This window comes from Rousettus aegyptiacus, unplaced genomic scaffold (assembly GCF_014176215.1).
Source record: "Rousettus aegyptiacus isolate mRouAeg1 unplaced genomic scaffold, mRouAeg1.p scaffold_m13_p_7, whole genome shotgun sequence".
Classification (NCBI taxonomy): Eukaryota; Metazoa; Chordata; class Mammalia; order Chiroptera; family Pteropodidae; genus Rousettus; species Rousettus aegyptiacus.
In genome coordinates, this window is record NW_023416310.1 from 52,672,258 (window position 1) to 52,685,142 (window position 12,885).

The following is a 12,885-nucleotide window of genomic DNA, read 5'->3' on the forward strand; positions in this document are numbered from 1 at the left end:
TTTCATTTCAGTAATTTTTATGTGTATTCTATTAGAACATTTTGGTTACAAAAAATGAGGGCAGGAAAAAAGGAGGCATCATGAGAGTACAGCAAGGGAAAAACACAGAAGTTCAAATGCAGACCTAGCAGGATTGGACCCAACAAAGATTGTGATGGGAGGTGTTTCTATGTTGAAGGCTATTCAGGGGGCCCCTGATGTTGAAATTTTCACTGAAGTGACTTGGCTGCATCCACATATGCCTTTGTTTTGTTTTGTGTTGTTTTCCCAGCCCAACTACTAACTGGCTATTACTCCCCTTAATTTACACTTGTAGATGAATTCCTTTAGGCCTCACCGTTACTATTGGCAACACTGTAATTTCTTCCTCCTCTTCTGGCTAGAAAATTATTTCATTGTTTTGAGTCAGTTCACACAGGTTCTGGGTCACTGGCCAGACTGTGGGATTAGTCCTAGCCAGGTCTATAGAAAGGCTAATATTCCATAGAAAGAGGGTGAGGGACTGGTACAGTAGCATCTCTTGTACATTAGTTTCTTATACTCAAAGTGTGATCCAAACACCAACAGCACCAGCATCACCTGGGAGTTTGATAGAAATTCTGCATCTCAGGTCACGCCTTAGACCCATTGTATTCATTTCCTAGGGCTGCCTTGACGAGGTACCACAAACCGGGCAGATTAAACAACAGAAACGTATTGTCTCACAGTTCTAGAGGCTACATGTTCAAGATCGAGGTATTGGCAGGATTGGTTTCTTTTGTTGCCTGTGAGGGAGACTCTGTGCCATGCCTCTCTCCTAGCACCTGGTGCTTTAGTGGTAGTCTTTGGCACTCCTTGACTTGTAGATGTATCACCTAGGTCTCTGTCTTCATGTTCACACAGCATTCTCCCTGGAAACAGGTGTCTCTTCACATGGCATTCTCTTTATAAGACCACCAGTCATATTGGATTAGGGCCCACACTGCTCTAGTAAAATTTCATCTTAACTGAACTAATTACAACCTATTTTCAGATACAGTCACAGTCTGAGAGGTACAGGAGGGTAATGCTTCAACATGTATTTAGGGGGGACACACTTCAGCTTATAACAACCACAAACCAGAATCTGTTCTTAAGTATATAATTTTTATGTATATTAAATTTTGAGAAGTGTCCCAAGTTCTGCAAACACTGGTCTGCCACCAGCACACTGCTACCCGAAATGTGCGGTAGAAAGCATTCTAGACTTGACTTCTGGATTCCGGCTCTACCTCAGTCACCGTCCTTGTAGGGCACAGCAATGTCTCAGGCCCACATGCAGCACTCAGTAAATATTCGTATTAATGAAAATATTGGGCCAAAGAGTTGTCATGTCTAAAATGAAGGTAGCTACTTCATGGGAATATTGTAAAGATTCTATGATTTATTAAATTCATAAGACTTTGGTAGCCAGTCAAGAGGCAAAAAATGCAGTTTATTTGAACAGAGAAGCTTTACTATAATGAATGATTTCCTACAGGAGAAGAGTATCTTACAAAAGCATGAAGGGAACTCAGAAGAAGACTTTAAGGGTGGGAGAGAGAAGCAGAGAACTTCTTCCCCAAGTTCTGGTTCAGGTTTCACTGGAGAAGGTGTGGTTGTCCCCCATTTTATGGGTTTCCCTGGGCCAACGCTTGTCTACATTCACTGAGCAGAAAATATCCTACCAGGGTCCAGTCAAGTGGATGTTGGTGGATGGGAAGAACACCAGAATCGAGGTCAGCCACCTGCCTGTAATATTTGCATAGGGAAGGCTGCAGTGAGGTGGTCACTGGACTAGAGCCGGTCCTGAGCCCACCCAGGAGATGTGTGCATTACTGCATGCCCTGCAGTAGGAAGGTGCAAAGAGAAACAGAAGCACCTAGAACCAGGGAGAGAAGACCCTTCATTCTACAGTGTCCCTCCAGTGCTCTCTACTGACATAATTTAACATTGCACCTGTTGTCAAGGAGAAGGGCTAAGGGGCCCATCCCGCTATTGCACAACAACCAATGAAGGGTGAATTTTGGAGCTGAGAGACTATAGTTTGATAACTGGCACGTGCCCTCTGCAAATATAAAGATTTTTTCTTAGTACTAATGCCAAGTATGGTTTCAGAGAGTAGGAGAAAAAAAGTGTGAAATTTTTAATGCCTTACCAAATAGATGAGGAATTTAGTTTCCCCAGATTTTCTCTAATCCCTATGTATACACTGTTTTTTCCACCCAGGTTACCTCATGTGATTTTTTGGAGGGATAGGGATTAACAAGGGCAAAGCTTGGACTCAAAGGCGTTATCCCTTAGAATCACTGAAAGTAAGATTAGAGGGTGCCTTAGAAAAATTTGTTTTTCAAAGAGGCAGCATTGGCACTTTGTTATAACAATTTTGTTGTTGTTGTTGTTTGTTTGTTTGTTTGATCTTTGCAGGTCTCTTATCACACTGTGTACTATTTCTAATTCCTGGCCTCACTGCTGCTGCTTCTCCTAGCTGCAGGGGGTGCCTTGTATGTTACTACATAGAACAACCTGACTGGTAGGGTATTCCAGGTATTGGGCAGGTGGAAGATCTGCCTGCTTTCCACTGCCAAATGCCATTAGTTATGCCCAGACACTGTTCATCCAACAGTGCCAGCACCCTCTACACACACACACACACACACACACACACACACACACACACTTTTCCATATGTCAGTATGGAGCGGTATTGATCTTGATTGGAATGACTGGAACTTACTCTTTTACAGATGTGGAAGCTGAGAGTCAATAAAGAGAGGCAAAAGAGTGGCAGAACTTGGTCTTTTCTGACTCCATATCTACTGTTATTTTACTATAGCAGAGTTATCACTCGTATATATATATGTGTGTGTGTGTGTGTGCGTGTGTTGTTTTTCTTTTGCCCTAGCCATAGTTGTTTTTTTGGCAAGTGAAAAGCAAGCAGATAAAAACCATAACAACACTATGTTAAAAAAAAAAAAATCTTCCCATAATTTTCCTCTTTGATAAATTCAGATTTCTATGGGTGACATTTTCTTTTAATGGTCCTTATCTGTGCTTTGAGGGAAGGTAAACTTGAAAGCCTACCTTCTGTTCAATGTTGCTTCAGACAAATAAGTTTAATTTAATGCAATAAACATTCTTCAGTTGCTCGCTGCAGCCTGATGCTGTCGGTAATATTTAATCTGCCAAAACACATTGTATATTATCATTCAGACACAAAATAATTTATGGCTAAAACTCCCTATGCATTTACATGAGTAAATTACTCGGTATTTATAAGGTTATACAACTGTTGTTTAATTTTTTTATTTTGCTTAACTTTTTAACATCAGTACAACTTCAGTTTTATATTTGGTTTCGATTAACCCTGTACTTCAAAATTAGGAGATGGAAATGTGTGCTGCGTGTGTGTATGTTCATGTGTTTAGTAAGTTTTGCATGGGATATCTGTGGGGGAATCTTAAATCACAACAAACTATCAATTGATGAGTCTGTGCCTTATTTTTAGAAACAAACAAAAGCTACCCAAAGCAAACTATGTTGAATGAGATGGATAAGAAAATTGGATTTTACCATTTCAAGGTTGCATAATAATAGTAATACTAATAGTACTAGTAATAATAATACCCACAAAAAGTTTATTTTAAAAAAGTAATCTAAAGGAAATTATGCAAAAAACACTGACTGGTGATAGGTTCAGGAGGAAAGGTTAGAGTCCTTCCTTGTGATTTCTTTGAAGGAGACAGTGCCTCTCTGCATTTTTACATTCTGCATATTTATTAGGAAATTAGCCTCATTAATTTTAGCATGTCATTGACAGATGCATATTCATTTTTGTTTTTACATTTATATGTTCATTAAGTGTGATAAAGAGATAATGATGATGATAATACTAACATTAAGCCTGCATTATGTATGCCATCACAGTGCTCAGTGTTTTGAAGGCATTCTAGCATTTTTGTGTTTTTTACTTTAGTGAGACCATAAAATATGGAATCACAATCTCATGTGGCAGAGCAGTTTTGATGAGTTGCAAAGCTTGGGTAAATCAGTGATTCATTATAAGGAACAGGAGTCTTAATGAAGTAGAATTTTAATATTATGAGTTTTGTATTGAGTCTTAAACTGGCCTGAGAATGAATGGACAAGAAGAAGTCTTTTGAGGACCTACCTTAATGGATAGATTTTGGTTTGCAATGAGCATCCCCATGGATTGGGGTATATCCAAAGCACTTGAAAAATTCATGCCTGTCTTTTCTATAGTTTTGTTTTATAAATTCTTTCTCATTGACAGTGAAAAGGTGAATCTCAGTTTAGTCTTTTTAATTTAGTGACAATTGAGTTTATATAATTTAAAGGCTTATGCAATTTTTTCTCTATTGTGATTAGGAAAATCTGTTTTCAAATGATTTGCTTTAATCTCATACATTTAAAAGATGTAAGAAGTAACCTTTAAAATTTTGTCAGCACTTTCCAAAGTGAGTTTCCCGTAGAGTAGTTCTGTATGCTTTGTATTAGCATGGCTAATTGGTGCATATTACCAATTATGCCAAAACTTAGTAGTTTAAAGTAACAATGTCCATTATGTTAAAGTCTCTGTGAGTCAGGTATCAAAGAATGGCTTACCTGGATCGCAGTGTCTCAAAAGGCTGTGATCAAGGTGTTAGCCGGTGCACAGTCTTCTTAAGGCTTGACGAGTCCAGGACCCACTTTCAAGTTCTTTCATGTGGTTGTTGGCAGAATTTAGTTCCCTGTTGGTCATTGGCCAGAGGTCACCCCTCGGTTCCTTGTCACATTGGCTGTTCCATAGGTCAGCTCACAACACAAGCACATCAGGAGGCAAGAGAAGGAGTGGTAAGAAGATGGAAGTCCCAGGGTTTTTTTCATATTATACTTTTTGTAAAGCATTTTTGTTGGAATACCATTCCTCTCCAAAGAAGAAAAACACTGACTAAACCACATTAATTGAAAATTTGGTTACAGTGACATTTATACAAAATGCCAATTTTGTCAAGTATGCCTTTTTTATATAGCTGGGTCTGCTTTAATACCTCTTTTTTATTTTACTTTTTTTTGTTTTTACCTTTTTACCCTCCTTACCCATTTCTCCTACCAGCACCCCTAGCCTCTGTAACCACTAACCTATTCTTTGTATCTATGAACTTGGTAGTGTATAACCTAATTGAGGAAGTGACACTCCATCAACTCTTACATATTCTGTTCATTAGAAGATAATTACTAGGTCCAGCCTACTCTCAAGGGGAGAGATCACACAAGTGCATGAAAATCCGGATGTGGGGATCCCTGGGAGGCATTTCAGAAACTGTCTTGTACAGGTCTTAATGTTGGGAGTTTGATGATCAAAAAAGATTGCAAAATTCAGGTTAGAACAGGTTTCCCACAGGACCTCTCAGAGTCTTGAGCATGCTAGTTATATTGTGAATCTCAAAGTGAGAAGGAAACAGGGGACAAGGAAGGTGGTGGTAGTATATCTCAGTCCTATTTGTCCACTGAATCCTTTTTGAAGGAAGGTGGTGGTAGTATATCTCAGTCCTATTTGTCCACTGAATCCTTTTTGTTGAAGAGTGGCATATTTAACTATCGTTTCTCAGAACATTTAGAGAACTTCCGCCCAACATACTCACTTGATATACAATTTTCCCGAGTACTGGAGAGTCACCTTGCCATTGGCACAGAACATGGTGTCAGGGCAGGTGTCCGGAAGCTCAAAGGCTTTTCCACCTTATTAAATTGCTGCAGGTTTATATATGCCACCACTATTAGGACTTCCGTTGATTTACCTATCTTGTCCTCTGCTGGCAATATAAGCTAAATAAGTGAAAGACAGTGTATGACTTGATGTTGAACCCATTTATAAGAACTGTTCTGAGTCAACCATCATATATATCAATCCACAGCTGGTGGTCTCCTTTTAACCTCTGTAGATGGCAAAAGCCAAACCATGGCCAATTCTGCTACTTCTGTCCCTACCTCCCGCCACATCATCCCTGTAAATGTTGAATTCTTACCAGTAATTACTTTACTCTAGAAAGAAAGCTGTTAGAACTTCCACACTTCAATTGTCAATTACTACTGGGAGTATCTTGACTCAATGTTTTTTTACGTTTTTCCCATGTCTCTCCTTTTAAAAGGCATCTTATGCAGTGTGGTAGTAGTTCAAGTATGAAAGGACTACATCACTATTTAACTTCTTGTTTGGACCTTTAATAGCGTATGTACTTTGTTCTTGCACAGAAACTTTGACATCACGGGCTGTGCCACGTGTGTCTGCATATCCCTGCTCAGTGCAGTAGAATACATCATTCAGGGCGTCTTTGTAAATAAGTTCTGGTGATCAGTGGGTTGAATAGAATAGCATGGGATAGGGGTTTGGCATAAGCATAGTTTTTGTTAGGCTACAGTTACATGTCTGAACACCTGAAGAATGTTCTTTTGCTACAGCCATGCCACCCTGAACAAGCCTGATCCCATCTGATCTCGGAAGCTAAGCAGGGTCAGGCCTGCTTTGTACTTGAATGGGAGACCATCTAGGAAGACCAGGTGCTGCGGCATTAAAAAAAAGAAAGAAAAAAAAAAAGAATTTTTTTGTATTCCAGTTTAAAAATTATTCATTTTCTTCTGTTTGTGAAAAATATTTTGTATGTCCTTGAGGGTATGGGAGGGGTTATTTAAACAATTCATATTTTTTGATGCTGGGCCTACTTCTTTGTAATACTTTTGAATTAGGGTAAATCATTTTTGTATGTGTGTGGGAGGGTGTTTTGTCCTATAAATCTTTGCTTCTTCCCTCCTCATGACTCCTGCGATTTTATTAGCCTTTTTTTTTTTTTTTCTGCAAAATGAAACTCAGCATGAGTCTTACAAAACAGGTCACCAAAAATCCAGAAAAGGGTGGTTCTTGGTGGAATATTGCTTTAGTACTAATCCATGGGTGGTTGATGCATCTAGAACTTAACTGGATAAGGTATTAAAATCAGTAGTGAATGATGGTGGCTGCTCCAAATGCTTTTGAAAATTCTTAATTTCTTCATTAATGACTTTAGAAGGTGAACAGATGTTTCCACTTGCTCATTTTGGTTCATGGTACATTCGGCAATTGATATTGTAGTTTGCATATTTCTACTATATATGTGTGTGTGTGTGTGTATGTGTATATATATATATATATATATATACACATACACACACACACACATATATATATTGCATATGGTCCAATACATTAGAGAAAGAGAGAAACTTATAAAAACATCAGATCTCTGGCAGCAAACAGTATGCCTAGAGCTTGTGGTGACTTCAGCATTATCAGAATGTTGATAACATTACATCTGTTGTGTCTGAAAAGTGCCAGGAAATGGTGCTAATTTATAATGTAGGAGGAGGGAGGTGAAGAAAGATACAGCTATGAAAAATAGTACACAGTAGAAGATAGTCGACTAAATAGTAATTTGTTAAGTTTTATTCACACCATATAACAAAGTACTGTCACAGACTTCTGGTTTGGTTTATAAATCAATTATGTATGCTGCTCATCTGTACTTCATGTAGAAATGAAAGACTTTTCTAAATAGTGTCTTTCCCTTTTGTCTTATAGGAAACATTTTTGTATTTTTGTTATGCTGTCCAATCCAAGGATCTGTGTGCAGTAATGGAATAAGATCTCTGGCTACTGATGAACTTTTCAAGGCAAAGGGCAGGGTGTAAATCAGACAAGCAGAGAGAAAAGAAAGCAACCACAGTTGAAGAACAGAGAGAAAGAGGCAGATGGTAGGGAATGATAGAGAAAATGATGCTTAGAGTTATCACAGATGCCTCTTAATTTTTAAAACCTTGAATGCTTACATCTTTGAGACTTTTAAACACTAAAAATCCCCATTTTTCTTCCTTTTTATTTTTATTCCTTTTATCACCCCTGCCCACTACCAATGTACATTTTTTTCTTTCCTACCTTTGCACTGACTCTATATTGTATATGACTAAGACCACTAGATTAGACAGAATATGCCGTCAAGATAAAACAACAGGTTTACAAGATGTCCAGATGCAGCCTTAAGGACAGAGAGTTTGTACCTGCCTATGTAAAATACTTTCAGATTCCTGAGAAGAGCTCCTGCGCCCTCTCTGTTCTTTCACTGGCTGCTCTGTGAAGACCAAATTTTGGAAGTTAATCTCTTGTTCCAAGGCTTTGTTCCATTACAAAATGCAAATTGCATATTTAAAGCTTTCATCAGTTACTTATATGCTTATAGTCTAGTGGGAATGTTTTAGGACCTTTCCTGAGTCAGAATTTTGTTAATCAGAATATATTGATGTGAAGAACCTTGCAGGGAGCAAAATCACAAAATAAGAAATTTTCTGAGTAAAAAAAAGCATGTCTGCTAACTGCTCAACAGTGTTCTAAGCCTGGACTTGAGTGTCCCTTGACACTTTCAGCCAGTGGTACTATATTAGTTTCTTATTGTTGCTATAACCAATTACCACAAATTTAGTGACTTAAAACAACACAGATTTATTATCTTACATTTTTGGAGGTCAGAAGTCCAAAGCAGGTCTTACTGAGCTAAATCTAGGTGTTAACAGAGCTTCATCCCTTCCGGAGTCTCTAGGGGAGAATCCATTAGATTGTGTTGTCCCACTTCATGAGACTGCCCACATTCCTTGGCTCATGGCCCCATTCTCCCCCTTCAAAGCCAACAACAATGGGCCCGGTCCTTCTCACATTTCCATCTCTCCTGTTTTTTGTTGTTGTTGTTGTTGTTTTGTTTTGTTTTGTTTTGTTTTTTGTAGCTGGGAAAGTTTCTTTGCTTTTAAGGACTGTGCAATTTAGATTAATCCAGGTACTGCACCAATCTCAAATTCACATCTATAAGAGTGTTGTTGTTGTTGTCGTTGTTGTTGTTGTTGCTGTTGTTGTTTTGGCCATGCAATGTGACATATTTACAAGTTCCAGGGATTAGAATATGGCCATTTGGGGAAGGGGAGGCGGCTATTCTGCCTATCACAGGCTCTAACTATAAAAACTTTCTGACCTAATGTATCCTATGCTGGTTGCTTTTCCTTTCTACCAACACTGAGTGCTGTTTCTCTGTTCTGATTAATTGGAAGCAGGTGCCTGTGAACCTCTACTCTACTTCCGTACTCTAGCTGAGCTAGCCACAAGAAAAGTCTGAGCTAAACCTTTGATTTCTTCCTAATGTTTATAATCATGTATTCTAACCTTCCACTCCCCGCCCCATAGATTTTGGCAGCAATCATCAAGACTTGTGCTCCCCAGGACAGTAGCATGTTAGAGTTCTAAGACTTTCAGCAGCGAATCATCCGTGCCTCTCTCTTTCATAGAGGAGAAAATTGTGACTCAGGAAGGGAAATAAATTAGCAAAGATCATGCAAACCTAAAGCTACAGACTCCCATGCTTGGGCCCATGTGGTATAGTTCTGCCACATAATACCAAACTAGAGAAGACTCAATATGGGCCTCAATTGACCATTAAAACAAGCTTCACTCATAGGTAAACTTTCCAGTTAAAAGCGTAATATTAAATAGTTAGAGAGTATTTATACTATGAAAAACTAAATTAAAAGGGTTTTTGTTTTTTGTTTGTTTATTAATGCTTAATTAATCAGAAGGTGTTGTAATGGGAACATACCTACATGCAAAGCATATACTTAGCTAAACCACTGAAGTCAGAGGAATCATGAATGATATCCATGGATAGGGAAATTTGTGGGGAAAATCTCATTAATTCTTTTAAGATCTGTCCATAGAGATTCAGTTTCCATGTAGCCCCTTAATTTAATGGTGACATCAGTGACAGAATATAATATCTGGGCTACTATAGATTCTGGCCTCAATACAGTCTGAAAGGAAGCATCATATTAGAGTGTTTTGTAAAGTCTGTTCCTCTAGAACACTGTCTTCTATGGTGCCTTAATTTCTAAATTATAGGAATTCCTTTTACAGCAGTGATGTGCCTCTCAGAAAGCTGGTTGTTTGGTTGTTGTCACTGATTGTTATTTTGGGTATGAGCTAACCAGGGAGGGGACAGAGGAGGTGGCTGATTCCCCTGACCTGAATGCATGTTGTTCCAACCCATTTAACATAGGCTACAATTGTTTCGGTATATTGACTGCTGGGCTCTTATGCACAGTGGCCTCAATACTTCCTCTAGTGAAATGTTTCGTGTTTTTTTTTTTTTTTTTTTCATAGTCATAGTTTACACTGTTCAAAATGTTAGATTGGTGTTTTCTTAGAGCACTAAGCCAGGAGATAAGCATTATCGTGCTTTTATTATCTGAGGACATATGCAGATTGTCAGTATCATTAAAGAGTAGACAAAGCCATAAAAGAGAAACATAGAAATGTAACTAGTATAGAAAAATATAAACCTTGATGAGATTTTACTGGCATTTCTTATCAATCTTCCTATAAATCCTGGATCAATTAGATCCTCTCTGCCTTATTGGCTAATTTAGTAGTTCTCACTCCCCTAACAAGCATTTATTCAGTACTTAATGCGTGCCAGAAATGGTGTTAAGAACAGGTGAGATCTTGTCCCTGCAAGTCCTATGAAAGGACTGAGTTCAATTTGGACAAGGAAGTGAGTCGAACACTTTCCAATTCAATTGCCCTTCTTCAACCCTCCTCCTTTTTCTTTACTCCTCATTAGTTTCAAATAGGAAAACAAGTAATACTAATATATTCTCAACTTCAAGCATATTCTTCTGATTCATCCTAGAGTTGAAACTGGGGCAACTATTTGAAGAAATTTGGAAATGTGAAGCATAACAAAAATAGTCTTTTAGAAATAAAAATGCTTTACTAATACATCTTTTGGGGGAGATGGAATTATTATCTATATATTTCACCATTCCAATGTACAATAGAATGACTAGATGACACTCCAATTAGTGTATTTCAACTACAAGCAATACTTAGTTTGTTATATTGAGAACAACTCAGAATTTAGAGTGTATTTGGATGTAACCAAACATAGACATCTTTTACTTTTCCATGGTGACACATAAAGTTGAGGCACAAGGAAAACATGATTAATAGGCTAGTCAAAACCCCTTCTAGAAAGTAGAACTATTCAGAGCATTAGGACCCAGTGAAAGGCTCTGCCATAATTCTACCTGGTTAGAAATTTATGGGATTTCTTATCTTCAGAAGGAATTTATTTCTGTTGCCTGCAATTGTGAATATTCATGGAATCATAGAATTTCAAAAGCTACCTTGAAGATAATCTGATTTGTCACATTTTCACACACATGAGGAAATTTGCTCATATTACAGATAAGTATCGGGAATTTTAAATCTACAGCAGATCATACAACTAAATGCTGGCAAGACTGAAGTTAAAAACTAGAACTCCTTCCTTCTAATTCAAGATTGTTTTTTGTCTTACACAAGCCTTAATCAGGGCCACCTTATTTTTGTCTGTAAAGGGAATCTATTGCCAAATAATCATCATGATTTAATGTCTTCCTATTTTTTTTTCCTTCTTGTCTTCCTGTCTTCTCTTTTGTTATTTAATTCTCATCTATTTCATTAATGAGAAGAGTGGTAATTTTTTTTTAAATTGGCTCACGTATGGAACTTCTCTGAGAATCCACTCTTATTTGCGACTCTCAGAAATACAAATGTCAGGTACCCTTGGGAGTTTATTCATGCATGTATTCAGCCCTACCATGATGGGAATGATTAAACTATTATGAATGTGTGTGTAGGGGAAGGAATACGTGTGCAGTGATGTGTGTGTGTGTGTGTGTGTGTTGTAAAGTGTATAGAGTAGTATAAATCATTGAATTTCATTGTGAAATTAGTGTTTGCATTTCTAGTTAAGATAGCAAAATAGGTAAACACTGTGCTTGTCTCCTCTCATAACCACATCAAAATTAAAACTAAACTACAGAATAATCATCATTGAGACTCCCCTGAAGTCTAGCTGAACAGAAGTCCTATAACTAAGGACATAGAGAAGCCATATCGAGACTAGTAGGAGGGATAGAGATGTGGAACGGGCTTGTTCCACACCTGCATGTGGTGGATAAAAATTGGGAGGGATCTCTCAGCTGAAGAGGTCTCCCAGAAGAATGATGGATTCTATCCCTACACCAAGAGGCTCCCTAGCCTAGGGTTCCAGGGCTGGGAAGAGAAGTCTCTTCAACTTCTGGCTGTGAAAACCTGCAGGGATGGGGTGAGTGAGACAGTGGGCAGCTAGAATCCCAGGTATTTCTCTTAAAGAGCCAGCACACAGACTTACTCACTGTTGGGTTCAACATCTCTGATCTCCAATGCTGGAGCAGCAACTTGAAAGGCGCCAGAGACACACGAAGAGGAACTAAATTTTCTGGCTTCAGTGCACGAGCAGGAGAGGCAGCTTTCTCCCAGACAGAAGTGCTGGCATACTCTTATTTCTTTGTTGAGCTCTACCCCTTCCCGGCATACAGACACAGGCAACCACCATATCTGAGTCTCCATTAACCTGGCTAACACAGGTTGCCCTGCTTTGATGATTCCCTGAGATCCCTTCCCACCCACCTTGCAAGCACAGTCAAGCTACTTTCAGACTTTTTCATACAAAGGGCCTATCTTGGTTCATGCTGCTCTTTCATAAAATATCTCAAAGGTTCACAAAACCTGAACAAGCAGCATCTGGCATCCACATGCCTTTGTACCTTTTACTGAGCAGCCCTAATCTCTGCTCTAATGGGGGCCATCCTTGGTTCATCACTTGGCCTCTCAAGCCACCTCTAAGTCCAGAGTGGATGATGACCATCTCTGTACTGTTTTGTGGCTCATGCCAGGTGCCCCAGGGAAGGGGACATGCTGAAGCTGAACTTGACCTATGGCGGGGCCCTTTCTAG

General features: G+C 38.6%; 1 protein-coding gene and 1 pseudogene across 6 annotated transcripts in view; both read left to right on the plus strand.

Moving 5' to 3' along the window:
- CTNNA2 (catenin alpha 2) overlaps positions 1-12,885 on the plus strand; it is a 967,153-nt gene that overhangs the window by 547,141 nt on the left and 407,127 nt on the right. The window lies entirely within an intron of this gene.
- LOC118605984 lies at positions 6,452-6,570 on the plus strand (annotated as a pseudogene).